Source organism: Salmo salar, chromosome ssa01, assembly GCF_905237065.1.
Source record: "Salmo salar chromosome ssa01, Ssal_v3.1, whole genome shotgun sequence".
NCBI classification, from domain to species: domain Eukaryota; kingdom Metazoa; phylum Chordata; class Actinopteri; order Salmoniformes; family Salmonidae; genus Salmo; species Salmo salar.
The window spans coordinates 168527641-168540138 of record NC_059442.1 but is presented as its reverse complement, the minus strand read 5'-3'; the positions used below and the strand labels follow the sequence as shown (position 1 = coordinate 168540138).

The 12498-nt window shown below is 40.2% G+C and overlaps 1 long non-coding RNA gene and 1 pseudogene across 2 annotated transcripts; both read left to right on the top strand.

The window, feature by feature from the left end:
• Positions 1–38: 38 nt before the first annotated feature.
• LOC123726661 (uncharacterized) lies at positions 39–1355 on the top strand. Its single transcript, XR_006758757.1, has 3 exons — positions 39–331; positions 659–694; positions 1084–1355. It is a non-coding gene; the product is annotated as an uncharacterized lncRNA (long non-coding RNA).
• Positions 1356–4859: 3504 nt separating this feature from the next.
• On the top strand, positions 4860–11698 carry LOC106593340 (asparagine--tRNA ligase, cytoplasmic-like; annotated as a pseudogene). The gene is made up of 15 exons (XR_006758753.1): positions 4860–5063; positions 5559–5641; positions 5774–5839; positions 5929–6021; positions 6298–6387; positions 6566–6643; positions 7245–7315; positions 7449–7535; positions 7760–7981; positions 8547–8746; positions 8953–9088; positions 9333–9446; positions 9845–9976; positions 10246–10377; positions 10647–11698. The product of XR_006758753.1 is annotated as an asparagine--tRNA ligase, cytoplasmic-like (transcript).
• Positions 11699–12498: the final 800 nt, after the last annotated feature.

Sequence of the window (12498 nt, the reverse complement as noted above, 5' to 3'; positions counted from 1 at the left end):
ACATCTGATCCAGGAACACATGAGTGTCTACAGAACATATAGAGAAAACATTCGGATCGGAATGTCCCACACGAGACTTGTCATTCAAAAATGAACGGATTATTAACGGATTTTTTATTTTTAAATTTAATTTTGTTATTTCCTAGTCTCTCAGTCAACACAGCCAGCTGAGCAACACTGTATTCTTCCCATAGCATAGCTAACCTAGTTAGCTAAAGCTAAGTTGCTCAACACATCTCTACAGTGGCTTTGATAACTGTCAAGATGGTGTCAAAAATACTAATTTCACTTGTATTGTTAACAAATGTTTTCGTGAACCTGAGAGCGATGGGTAAGTAGACATAGCCAACTAGCTAAAGTTCTGCGATTATTTAAAAAAAAAACAACTGTAACGATGTCTTTGAGAGACAAGTGTTCATTTTGCACACTTATTTATGTTTTTAAACTGCATAAAAAAATTATGAAGCGTAGTCGTATTCAGTTCCTGATTGGTCAACAAGCTTATTTGATGCGTCAAATAGTGTTAATTGAGGTGAATCTTTGTTTCTATGTTTGGGTCTTTGCAAAGACAAAGCTGACCGTAGATTAGTTTTCTAACTAGCTACTCATAACTAACATTAGCTTTCCATGTCTAAGCATTCTAATTCTATTGTAACAGATCCTCCGAAAACAACCGACTCCAAAGACTCTGGTGGTAAGTTGACTTTGGCTATCTAGCTAGCTAGCTATCAGTGGAGGCTGGTTGGAGGAGCTATAGGAGCTGCAATGGAATCAATAGAATAGAGTCAAGCATTTGGTTTCCGTATGTTTCCATTCCAACCATTAATGAGCCTGTCCTCCTATAGCTTCTCCCACCAGCCTCCACTGCTAACTATGTATTTTGACCATCAAAGGCCCTTACTAATTTGGTCTGACCTTGAGACTTTTTGAGGTCATGATAGGGTTTTAAATAGTTTCTCATGTTCAGGGAAAATATATTTCACATACATTGAAATGAATGACCAATGAACATCAGGGAGAATTTGAAAGAGAATGCCTTCAATCACCATCCTGCATTGTTCAAAAGTTGTTTTGGTTTCACAGACTCAAGGGTCCAAGAATCGAAGAAGAGGTGGCAAGGAGAAAGACAGGAGTTGTTGAAATTCCCTTTTTTCCTTAAAAAGGATCCTGCAACTAATGTAAAAGGAATGCAAGCCAGTGATGTAAGTTATTTGTAGGGCATCTTTGTTATGAATTAGGCTGTGGTTCTGGTGGGGGTTTCATATATTGGCATTGAGTATGGGGCATCACCATTTTAAAATGTTTTATCACTTAGAAAACACTTAGTTTTTTCACATTTATCAAATTAGGCCCAATACACACTTCATTTGTAGTCTTTGCTCACTCAGATTAGCGGCCTACTTAGCCAGGTTCAGTAGATTTTACTGATATATTTATGAGAAAAAATAAGAAACCCACACACTGCTCTTGCTACTATCACTGCTCTTTATTACGTTTTATCAAATATAACAATGTGCATTTCATAAATATTCGAATAAAGTGTGCACATAAAAAGTATTAAACATGTCTGTAAAACGTGTGTAGAAAAGAAACGAACAGAAATACTCCATTACAGGGGGACAGCTTCCACCATGAGCAATTAAAAAGAGGACTTCCAAGAAGCCAGTTTTTCAGACTGCGCCGTATATGCCACTCCACAGAGGATTATCTAGAAAAAGAAGCGGAGATGCGCAGTAGGTTTCTAAGAAGAGGCTACTGTCGACAATGTGTGAATGAAGCTCTTAATTTGGCATTAGGGAAAACATGAGATGAACTGCTACTAAAAAAAGACCCACTAAAGCTAAAGAACACGCTGTATTGTTGATTTGATTTTGTTCACCACCCCATACACTTTTGAACTCGCGTAAAGTGGGAGATGCTGTCAAGAAACCCTGGTATGTTTTATCATCGGACCCAGCTTTGCCAGCTGAATTTAAGAATCCACAATTTATTGTATATATAAGAGGTCGCAATTTAGGCATTAAATTGTTCCATGCCAACTGCCAGCCACAAAAGAAAACGAGCCAGTCTCTTTCATGCCCTCTTCTGAATGGTAGCTATAAATGCAGAGGTCGCGCACAGTGCAACAATATGATGAAGTGTGAATATTTCTCCCACATACAGGAAACGATTCCAAATTAAATGACATTTCTAACTTTAGATTTTGTGGCATAAAGAAAGTTAAGATATCAGACAAGGGGAGGTGATATAAATAATATTCTGAGTAAAATACAATGTTTTTGGATTTTGACCCTCCAGACATGATTTCCTAAAGGTCTTAATGATGAAATGCCTATGTATGTTATGGTGTAAATGTGAACATGAATTAATGCCTCCATTTCAGATTACTTTGACGTTTTTCTTACGCTGTTCCCAATGATTTATAAAAACTAGCTTGATGGGTTGATGTCCTCATTGTGGTTTTACAGACGTGTTTTATGTACACAACTTTATTAGAATAATTATGAAATTAACATTGTTATATTTGGTAAAACGTACTTATTTCCCACGATTCCAACCCCATTCGATGTGGGTGGAGCTATGTATACATAAGGGTGCTAATCATTTTTTCAAAACTCACAAAAGCTCTGACTAAGGCCTTGAGGTCGATACATAGAGCTTAATAAAAAGCAGTGATACTAGCCAGAGCAGTGATACTAGCCAGAGCAGTGATACTAGCCAGAGCAGTGATACTAGCCAGAGCAGTGATACTAGCCAGAGCAGTGAAACTAGCCAGAGCAGTGATACTAGCAGTGAAACTAACTAGAGCAGTGATACTAACTAGAGCAGTGATACTAACTAGAGCAGTGATACTAGCCAGAGCAGTGATACTAGCCAGAGCAGTGATACTAGCCAGAGCAGTGATACTAACTAGAGCATTGATACTAGCCAGAGCAGTGATACTAGCAGTGATACTAGCCAGAGCAGTGATACTAGCAGTGATACTAGCCAGAGCAGTGATACTAGCCAGAGCAGTGATACTAACTAGAGCATTGATACTAGCCAGAGCAGTGATACTAGCAGTGATACTAGCCAGAGCAGTGATACTAGCCAGAGCAGTGATACTAGCCAGAGCAGTGATACTAACTAGAGCAGTGATACTAGCCAGAGCAGTGATACTAACTAGAGCAGTGATACTAGCCAGAGCAGTGATACTAGCAGTGATACTAGCCAGAGCAGTGATACTAGCCAGAGCAGTGATACTAGCAGTGATACTAGCCAGAGCAGTGATACTAGCAGTGATACTAGCCAGAGCAGTGATACTAGCAGTGATACTAGCCAGAGCAGTGATACCAGCAGTGATACTAGCCAGAGCAGTGATACTAGCAGTGATACTAGCCAGAGCAGTGATACTAGCAGTGATACTAGCCAGAGCAGTGATACTAGCCAGAGCAGTGATACTAGCCAGAGTAGTGATACTAGCAGTGATACTAGCCAGAGCAGTGATACTAGCCAGAGCAGTGATACTAGCCAGAGCAGTGATACTAGCCAGAGCAGTGATACTAGCCAGAGTAGTGATACTAGCCAGAGTAGTGATACTAGCCAGAGTAGTGATACTAGCCAGAGCAGTGATACTAACCAGAGTAGTGATACTAACAGTGATACTAGCCAGAGCAGTGATACTAGCCAGAGTAGTGATACTAGCAGTGATACTAGCCAGAGCAGTGATACTAGCCAGAGTAGTGATACTAGCAGTGATACTAGCCAGAGCAGTGATACTAGCCAGAGCAGTGATACTAGCCAGAGCAGTGATACTAGCCAGAGCAGTGATACTAGCCAGAGTAGTGATACTAGCAGTGATACTAGCCAGAGCAGTGATACTAGCAGTGATACTAGCCAGAGCAGTGATACTAGCCAGAGCAGTGATGTGTGCAGTTTTTTTTCTTTCATCTGTTACCATGCACCTGCAAAAAAGATGGCTCAGGTTTGTGACTACCTTTTGAACTGATACATTTATGAAAACTGTTTAAGCACTTGCTAATGCATTAAAACGTTGGTTGACTTTTTCAACATTTCAGTATAAAGATGAAATGCCCCTGACATACTCCATGCTCTTTGAAAACACCATCTACATCGAAACATTCTTCTTTTGCCTTGTTGTAGTGTATGGAATACTACATTTACCCATTTGGGTCACTGTAAGTACTTATTCTTAATGTATGCAGCTTGATATGTTTTATTAATGATAACATTTGGCTCAATAAGGGGAAATATATTTGACTGAAATTCTGAGTTTATTTCTGGTGCTTTACAAGACTCTTATATGAAATACATACTTGATCTGATGTATCTACTCTTCTTTTTGTGATACAGTTGTATGAGAAACTGCACAGGGGTAAAGTTGAACCGCATCCCACTGATCACATGACTGAAGACTTGGAAATTAACGAGACCCATACTAAAAATGTGAACTTCTCAAAGTGATCCATAGCTGTTGTATTCATCCAGTCCGGATGAATTATGAGATGAATTTATTATTCACAGCCACAGAGGCATTTTTCCATTGGAAGATTGGTTCTATAATATTTCAAGCATTATTAACAAAAATGTATTGATAAAAAAAAATGGAAGCAACGTTTTTGTCTTTTCTTTTGTAGTTGTCACATGCACAGGGTGCCCTAGGTGTAAAACAGTACAGTGAAATGCTTAATTTGCGAGCTCTTTACATGATGCAATGGGTTGAATTAACAATGAAATAAGCATGAATCATATCTAGCCACATCTCTCGAGCCATAAACCACACCGTATTGGTCCTTTCATCATTTCAGGGCGGAACGACAATGAATGGCAGGGACTGGGTACGAATCCACGTTCAATTTACTGCACACTGTAACCAATCACCGTTCACGATCTATGCGGAAATTGTATGCACCATACGCATGCGCACAAACACCAACGAGAGCAGGTTCATATTCGTATTATTATTAGCTAGCTAGTAATCCGTTAAAATATACACATTTTATACAATTTCTACGTGGGTATGGCAGAGGAGGTAACGAAAACCACAGGCGGACTCTCAGTGGGTAAGTAGATAACATGGCTAGCTAATTTACAACCATTGTAACAATGATGAACTCATGCGATGTGTTGCATCAGACCGGTGTTGCTAGCTAGCTTTCATAGCACCAATGTCATGACTTAAAAAAATTTAAAAATCATTGCATAGCTCAAGCTTATCTTGACTGTCTAGTTAGTTAAAACAAGTTAAGCTTACTACGCATCGGTGTGAGCTCTACTTTCGTTTGAGCTTTTTTTCCTCCATTTCTGTCGTCCCTGTACCCAAGCATGTGGTAACATGTCTGTCACGCTCCTGTTATCTAGCCAACGAGCATCTTGCCTAGCTAGCATAATCACTGTCATGCTTCATCAGATCTCCAACCTTTGGGTGGGTGAAATAGGCTGCATAGTGGGGTGTTGAATACAGGAGTTTTCATCATGAATGACCATGTCAAACTAGGTTTAGTTAGTTGAAATAACACATTCAGAATCAAGTGTTGAGTTGTTTCCACTTCTTCCAGGTGGGCTGTATGTGTCTGACAAAGAAGGAAATGACCAGGATGGTGATGGAACAGAGCAGAAGCCTTTCAAGACCTCATTGAGGGTAAGATGAATCAGTGTTGTGTACACCTATTTGTGTTTAATTATGACTCCATCCAACAGAACTGATATGTCTACGCATCTTTGAATCAATCAAAATTAAGTGAATTGCTATAACAACTATTTGATTTCAAAGGCTTTGACATTTGCTGGAAAGGAGCCATTCCCCACCATCTATGTGGACTCTCAGAAGGACGGAGAGGTACATAGTTAGAAGCATTGAAAACGAAGTCGTTTGGTTTCACTTTCATTTGGTTTCACGTTCTGATTTAGTTTCCCCTATTTCTCTAGCGTTGGGCAGTGATCTCCAAGACGCAGATGAAAAATGTGATGAAGGTATTTGCTAGAGAGCAGATGAAGAGCGACTCCAAAGACAAAAAGGAGGTATGTGGGAGAGGCGGCAGTGTGGGGAAATAGTCTGAGGCATGTTCATTCCAAATGGAACCCTATTCCCTATATAGGAACCCTATTTCCTATACTTCTGGTCAAAAGTAGTGCACTTTGTAGGGAATAGGGTTCCTTTTGGGATGCCACTATTATAATTATTCACACAGTCTCATATTTGGCCATAAACTGTTGTGGCTATCAGTAAAATATTCACAGGCAGCAGTATCCCATGTGAGCTACTATTTATAAGTTATTTTCAACGTTGATTTAAAGGCAGAGGATTCTGAGAGACGAGAGAAGAACCTGGAAGATGCTAAGAAAATCACCATTGAGAATGACTCAAGCCTTCCAGAGCCCAAAACGGTCAGATCCACTATATTCTCTTTTGTCAGCATCCTGTGAAATTCATCTTTGTATGTTTTGTATTGTTTAAAAAGGATTAAAACAAATACAAATAAAAAGTCACGTTTGGAAATAAGAATCACATCTTTATCTTCCATTGTGTTGAATTCTAGAAATGTAATCAACCCTTTCCCAACAGGTGAAAATCTATCAGCTGGAGCCTCTCCGGGGGAGAGAGTGAAGGTGTTTGGCTGGGTGCACCGAATGAGAAAACAAGGTGAGGATTGTTAGTTAATGTGTGTCTAACCCAGCAGTTGTCAGCATGCCACAACACTGTAACTAGATTATAACATACAGGTTGTTAACTAACAGTATATGCTCAGGATACAGTCAACACAACACCCTCTGAGTTTCCTATTTACTACAGCAGGGATCATCAACTAGATTCAGCCGCGGGACCATTTATTTCTGGTCAGGGGCCGGAACATTATTACAAATAATTTGGAGACTGCAAATTGAACGCAACAATCTCAAACCGATATAATATTTGACTAAATAGTTCAAACCTTTCTTCCATTTGTAAACAATCACGTTATTTATTATGCGTGCGAATACTTGAACAGATTTACACAATCACTTGAAGCTGATTTCCTGGTGTTTTGTACTGTTTTATGTCCAACAATGAAAATTCCCCCAAAAACCAACATGGGGGGAATAAAACCACTGGTCCTCCAGCTAGAGAATCCAGCACTACAGACTTATTTGGAGTGAGAGGGGCTTCATGGCTCATAGTGTGTTTTATTATTCTCTTTATTTTGTATTTGACCATTATTTTACCAGGTAAGTTGATTGAGAACATATTGTCATTCTCTTGCTAGGAAAGAACCTCCTGTTCATCGTGCTGAGAGATGGAACTGGTTTCCTGCAGTGTGTTCTCAACGATAAATTGGTAAAAAAAAAAAATACAAAAATCTCTTAAATAAATGTGTTAATTTCTTTCTTTTATTACAAAATTGAATAATATGCTTTCTTTTATTTTTTTCTCATTTGTTAAATTCGTTTTGTTTTTGTCACCATTATAGTGTCAGTGTTATAATGCCCTGGTGCTGTCCACTGAAAGCACAGTGGCTCTGTATGGGACAGTGAAGCAAGTACCTGAGGGAAAGCAGGTACAGATTGTTCACTTACTTACTTTAATTACCCACATTAAACTGTAATATTTTCCTTCAAACCTTGTTTTATTTTTTTTGGCCCAGGACTAGGCCCAATCTGGTTCTGGGAAAACTGTCCCTTTTAACTCTGAATCTAATTCATGTATTAAATGGTTTGTTATTTTCTTGTTAGAGCTATGACTGACTAGGATGTCCTCTCTCCTCTCTTCCTCCTTCTCCAGGCCCCTGGTGGTCATGAGCTGCACTGTGACTTCTGGGAGCTGGTGGGTCTGGCGCCAGCTGGAGGAGCTGACAACCTGCTGAACATGGAGTCTGATGTTGACGTTCAGCTCAACAACAGACACATGATGATCCGTGGGGAGAACGTGTCCAAGATACTCCGGATCCGCTCCACTGTCACACAGTGTTTCAGGGATCACTTCTTCAACCGTGGATACTATGAGGTAAGAGTGGGTACACTGTACAAACGTCCTCTGTTTGAGCTCTTTGAAGCTTAAAACCACCTAAATAAATAGAACATAGAATAGTAATATACAGATGCAGTCAAATATATTCTCACCTTTGCGTAATTCACAATTTCTTCTAAAATAAGTTGAACTTGAAAAATGTGGTGTTTACACATATTTGATTGATTTAAAACTGCACAGGACCAAGAGAAACACTAAATCACAACTGAAATTGAGATTTTTTTCTCTTCAAGGGGAAAAAATGTCCTGGACTAAAGTATTCAACATTAAAATGTTATTTGGTTGGAGGCCATGATTCTGGTTTAATGTGTAATTTATCTGGTATGTGGTAAATTGCAGGTGCCTATTATCTGTCGGATTTATAAAATTGTACTGAAACGGCCTGTTTCCATCACTGCTGTTGTGATTTATCGTTTAATGTGACTTGATTCACAAAATGGATGGCAATGTGGTTAGTGGGAAGCCATGAATCTTGAATTGTATATTTTCAGCCTTGTGCGTGTATGTCTAAATCTCTGATTTTGTATTTGTTCCCCCAAAGATCACCCCACCCACTCTGGTGCAGACCCAGGTGGAGGGAGGTTCCACCCTGTTCAACCTGAACTACTTTGGGGAGGAGGCGTTCCTGACCCAGTCCTCTCAGCTCTACCTGGAGACCTGCATCCCTGCTCTGGGAGACACCTTCTGTATCGCTCAGTCCTACCGCGCAGAGCAGTCCCGCACCCGCAGGCACCTGTCTGAGTGAGTGCTGGAATTGTTTTATTTTGCTGTTTCAAATTGGAGTCATTCTGATAGCAAAACATGACCTTAGGAAACCCTCTATTTGTTTTATTTATACAGGTTAGTTTCACTGACAACCTATTCTTCAACAGACACTTTCTAGTGTTTAACATAGTATAACTACATACTATAGGGCACTCTGCCTCTGCTTCTCATCCCTTGTGTAGGTACACTCACATAGAGGCAGAGTGCCCCTTCATGACCTATGAGGACCTACTGAGCAGGCTGGAGGATCTGGTGTGTGATGTGGTGGACAGAGTCCTGAAGTCTCCTGCTGCTTCTCTACTCTACCAAGTCAACCCTGTACGTCTGACGTCTCATTGGCCGCTATTAGTTATCTCTGTTTGACTCCCTCTCCCCTTCTCTCTCGTAGTCTTGTTCCCTGAGACGGATGTATTCTTAAAGGGTTTATCTTGAAAGAATGTTTCCTTTTTAAGATTCAAGTTTCCTTGACCTTTTTTAGAATCCTTGTGTGGTGGTGAAAGGCTAAACATGAGAATAGCACAGTACTAATGTGGCCTGTCCTTTTCCTTTCCATCTTCTCCAGGACTTCAAGCCCCCCAAGAGGCCCTTCAAGAGGATTAACTACTCAGATGCCATCATCTGGCTGAAGGAGCATGACATCAAAAAGGATGATGGGACATACTATGAGTTCGGAGAGGTACATTTGACTATGAATAAATGACATTTGATAAATGGTTTAGGGTCGGCATGTACCACTGTCAATTATAATCACTCCATCTATTCACTATCTCCCTCAGAAATAATATTTGGACAGTGTCGACCTGTGGTTGTTTGCTGACATTTTTAGGACCGGTTTTCAGGACACAGATTGAGCCTAGTCCTGGACTACATATTACTTTCAAAGGAGAATCTGTTGAACCAGCTTTTGAGTCCATAACTTAATCTGTTTCCAGGAAACTGACGTAAAGAGAAAAGCGGAATGTCCGCTCGGTGTTTAGCTACTCCATCAATGTATTATTGTTCAGTGGATCTTCTCTTCGTCCAGCTCCTGTTATTGTGATGTGTTATAAAACCTTCTCCCTCCTTTTGTTTCAGGACATCCCAGAGGCCCCAGAGAGGCTGATGACTGATGCCATCGGTGAGACCATCCTGCTGTGCCGCTTCCCTGCTGAGATCAAGTCCTTCTACATGCAGCGCTGTCCTGAGGACCGACGCCTCACTGAGTCGGTGAGTCACTGACCAGCAGAGAGCTTACATCACGGAAACCATGACCTGAAAAACCACACCTCAGAGAAGCCATCATGAACCTTACCCAGGGCCTGATTAAAAAATGTCTCTGGGTTCTGATCTGAGATCAGTTTTGTCCTGTTAGATAATAATGAATAAGAATATGGACAGGGGGGAGCTGATTCTAGATCAGGACTCTTTCTCTGAGAGGCTTTTTGAATATGGGCCCTGAAAGACATCCTCATTGTCCCTGCTGCTCCTCTCCCCAGGTGGATGTGCTGATGCCTAATGTTGGAGAGATAGTAGGAGGGTCTATGAGGATCTGGGATGCTGAGGAACTGCTGGAGGGATACAAGAGGGAAGGCATTGACCCAGCCCCTTACTACTGGTACACTGACCAGGTATGTACATCTACCCAACCCTCTAATACTGGTACACTGACCAGGTATGTACTCAGCCAGGAAGAGAAAATCAGACCTGTAAATCTTATTAATGATTTCAGGAAAAATACACAAGGGGGTGTTCTTCATTGCGATTTTAGTATGGCAGTTGGGGTCATAGGTTAGACACCCTAGTGTTTCCAGAAATGTTTTATGAAAATAAATAGAGAATCTGTTAGACATTTTTGATGGTGTGTTTCCTTAATAATGTCAACATTTGTGTCTTCCAGAGGAAGTATGGGACCTGTCCCCATGGTGGCTACGGGCTGGGCCTGGAGAGGTTCCTAACCTGGCTGCTGAACAGACACCACATCAGAGACGTGTGTCTCTATCCCCGCTTCATCCAGCGCTGCCGACCCTGAACTACCAACTACCCTGCCCCCTGCTGGAGATGGATCACACTGCCTTTCAAGAGACCAAGAATCAAATCAAATGAAATTGTATTTTGTCAGATGCGCTGAACAGGTGTAGACCTTAGCTTGAAATGCTTACTTACAAGCCTTTAACCAACAATGCAGTTCAATAAATAGATTTAAGAAAATATTTACTAAATAAACTTAAAAAAATCTAATCAATCACAAGGTAACACATGCTAACTATGTATTTTGACCATCAAAGGCCCTTACTAATTTGGTCTGACCTTGAGACTTTTTGAGGTCATGTTAGGGTTTTAAATAGTTTCTCATGTTCAGGGAAAATATATTTCACATACATTGAAATGAATGACCAATGAACATCAGGGAGAATTTGAAAGAGAATGCCTTCAATCACCATCCTGCATTGTTCAAAAGTTGTTTTGGTTTCACAGACTCAAGGGTCCAAGAATCGAAGAAGAGGTGGCAAGGAGAAAGACAGGAGTTGTTGAAATTCCCTTTTTTCCTTAAAAAGGATCCTGCAACTAATGTAAAAGGAATGCAAGCCAGTGATGTAAGTTATTTGTAGGGCATCTTTGTTATGAATTAGGCTGTGGTTCTGGTGGGGGTTTCATATATTGGCATTGAGTATGGGGCATCACCATTTTAAAATGTTTTATCACTTAGAAAACACTTAGTTTTTTCACATTTATCAAATTAGGCCCAATACACACTTCATTTGTAGTCTTTGCTCACTCAGATTAGCGGCCTACTTAGCCAGGTTCAGTAGATTTTACTGATATATTTATGAGAAAAAATAAGAAACCCACACACTGCTCTTGCTACTATCACTGCTCTTTATTACGTTTTATCAAATATAACAATGTGCATTTCATAAATATTCTAATAAAGTGTGCACATAAAAAGTATTAAACATGTCTGTAAAACGTGTGTAGAAAAGAAACGAACAGAAATACTCCATTACAGGGGGACAGCTTCCACCATGAGCAATTAAAAGAGGACTTCCAAGAAGCCAGTTTTTCAGACTGCGCCGTATATGCCACTCCACAGAGGATTATCTAGAAAAAGAAGCGGAGATGCGCAGTAGGTTTCTAAGAAGAGGCTACTGTCGACAATGTGTGAATGAAGCTCTTAATTTGGCATTAGGGAAAACATGAGATGAACTGCTACTAAAAAAGACCCACTAAAGCTAAAGAACACGCTGTATTGTTGATTTGATTTTGTTCACCACCCCATACACTTTTGAACTCGCGTAAAGTGGGAGATGCTGTCAAGAAACCCTGGTATGTTTTATCATCGGACCCAGCTTTGCCAGCTGAATTTAAGAATCCACAATTTATTGTATATATAAGAGGTCGCAATTTAGGCATTAAATTGTTCCATGCCAACTGCCAGCCACAAAAGAAAACGAGCCAGTCTCTTTCATGCCCTCTTCTGAATGGTAGCTATAAATGCAGAGGTCGCGCACAGTGCAACAATATGATGAAGTGTGAATATTTCTCCCACATACAGGAAACGATTCCAAATTAAATGACATTTCTAACTTTAGATTTTGTGGCATAAAGAAAGTTAAGATATCAGACAAGGGGAGGTGATATAAATAATATTCTGAGTAAAATACAATGTTTTTGGATTTTGACCCTCCAGACATGATTTCCTAAAGGTCTTAATGATGAAATGCCTATGTATGTTATGGTGTAAATGTGAA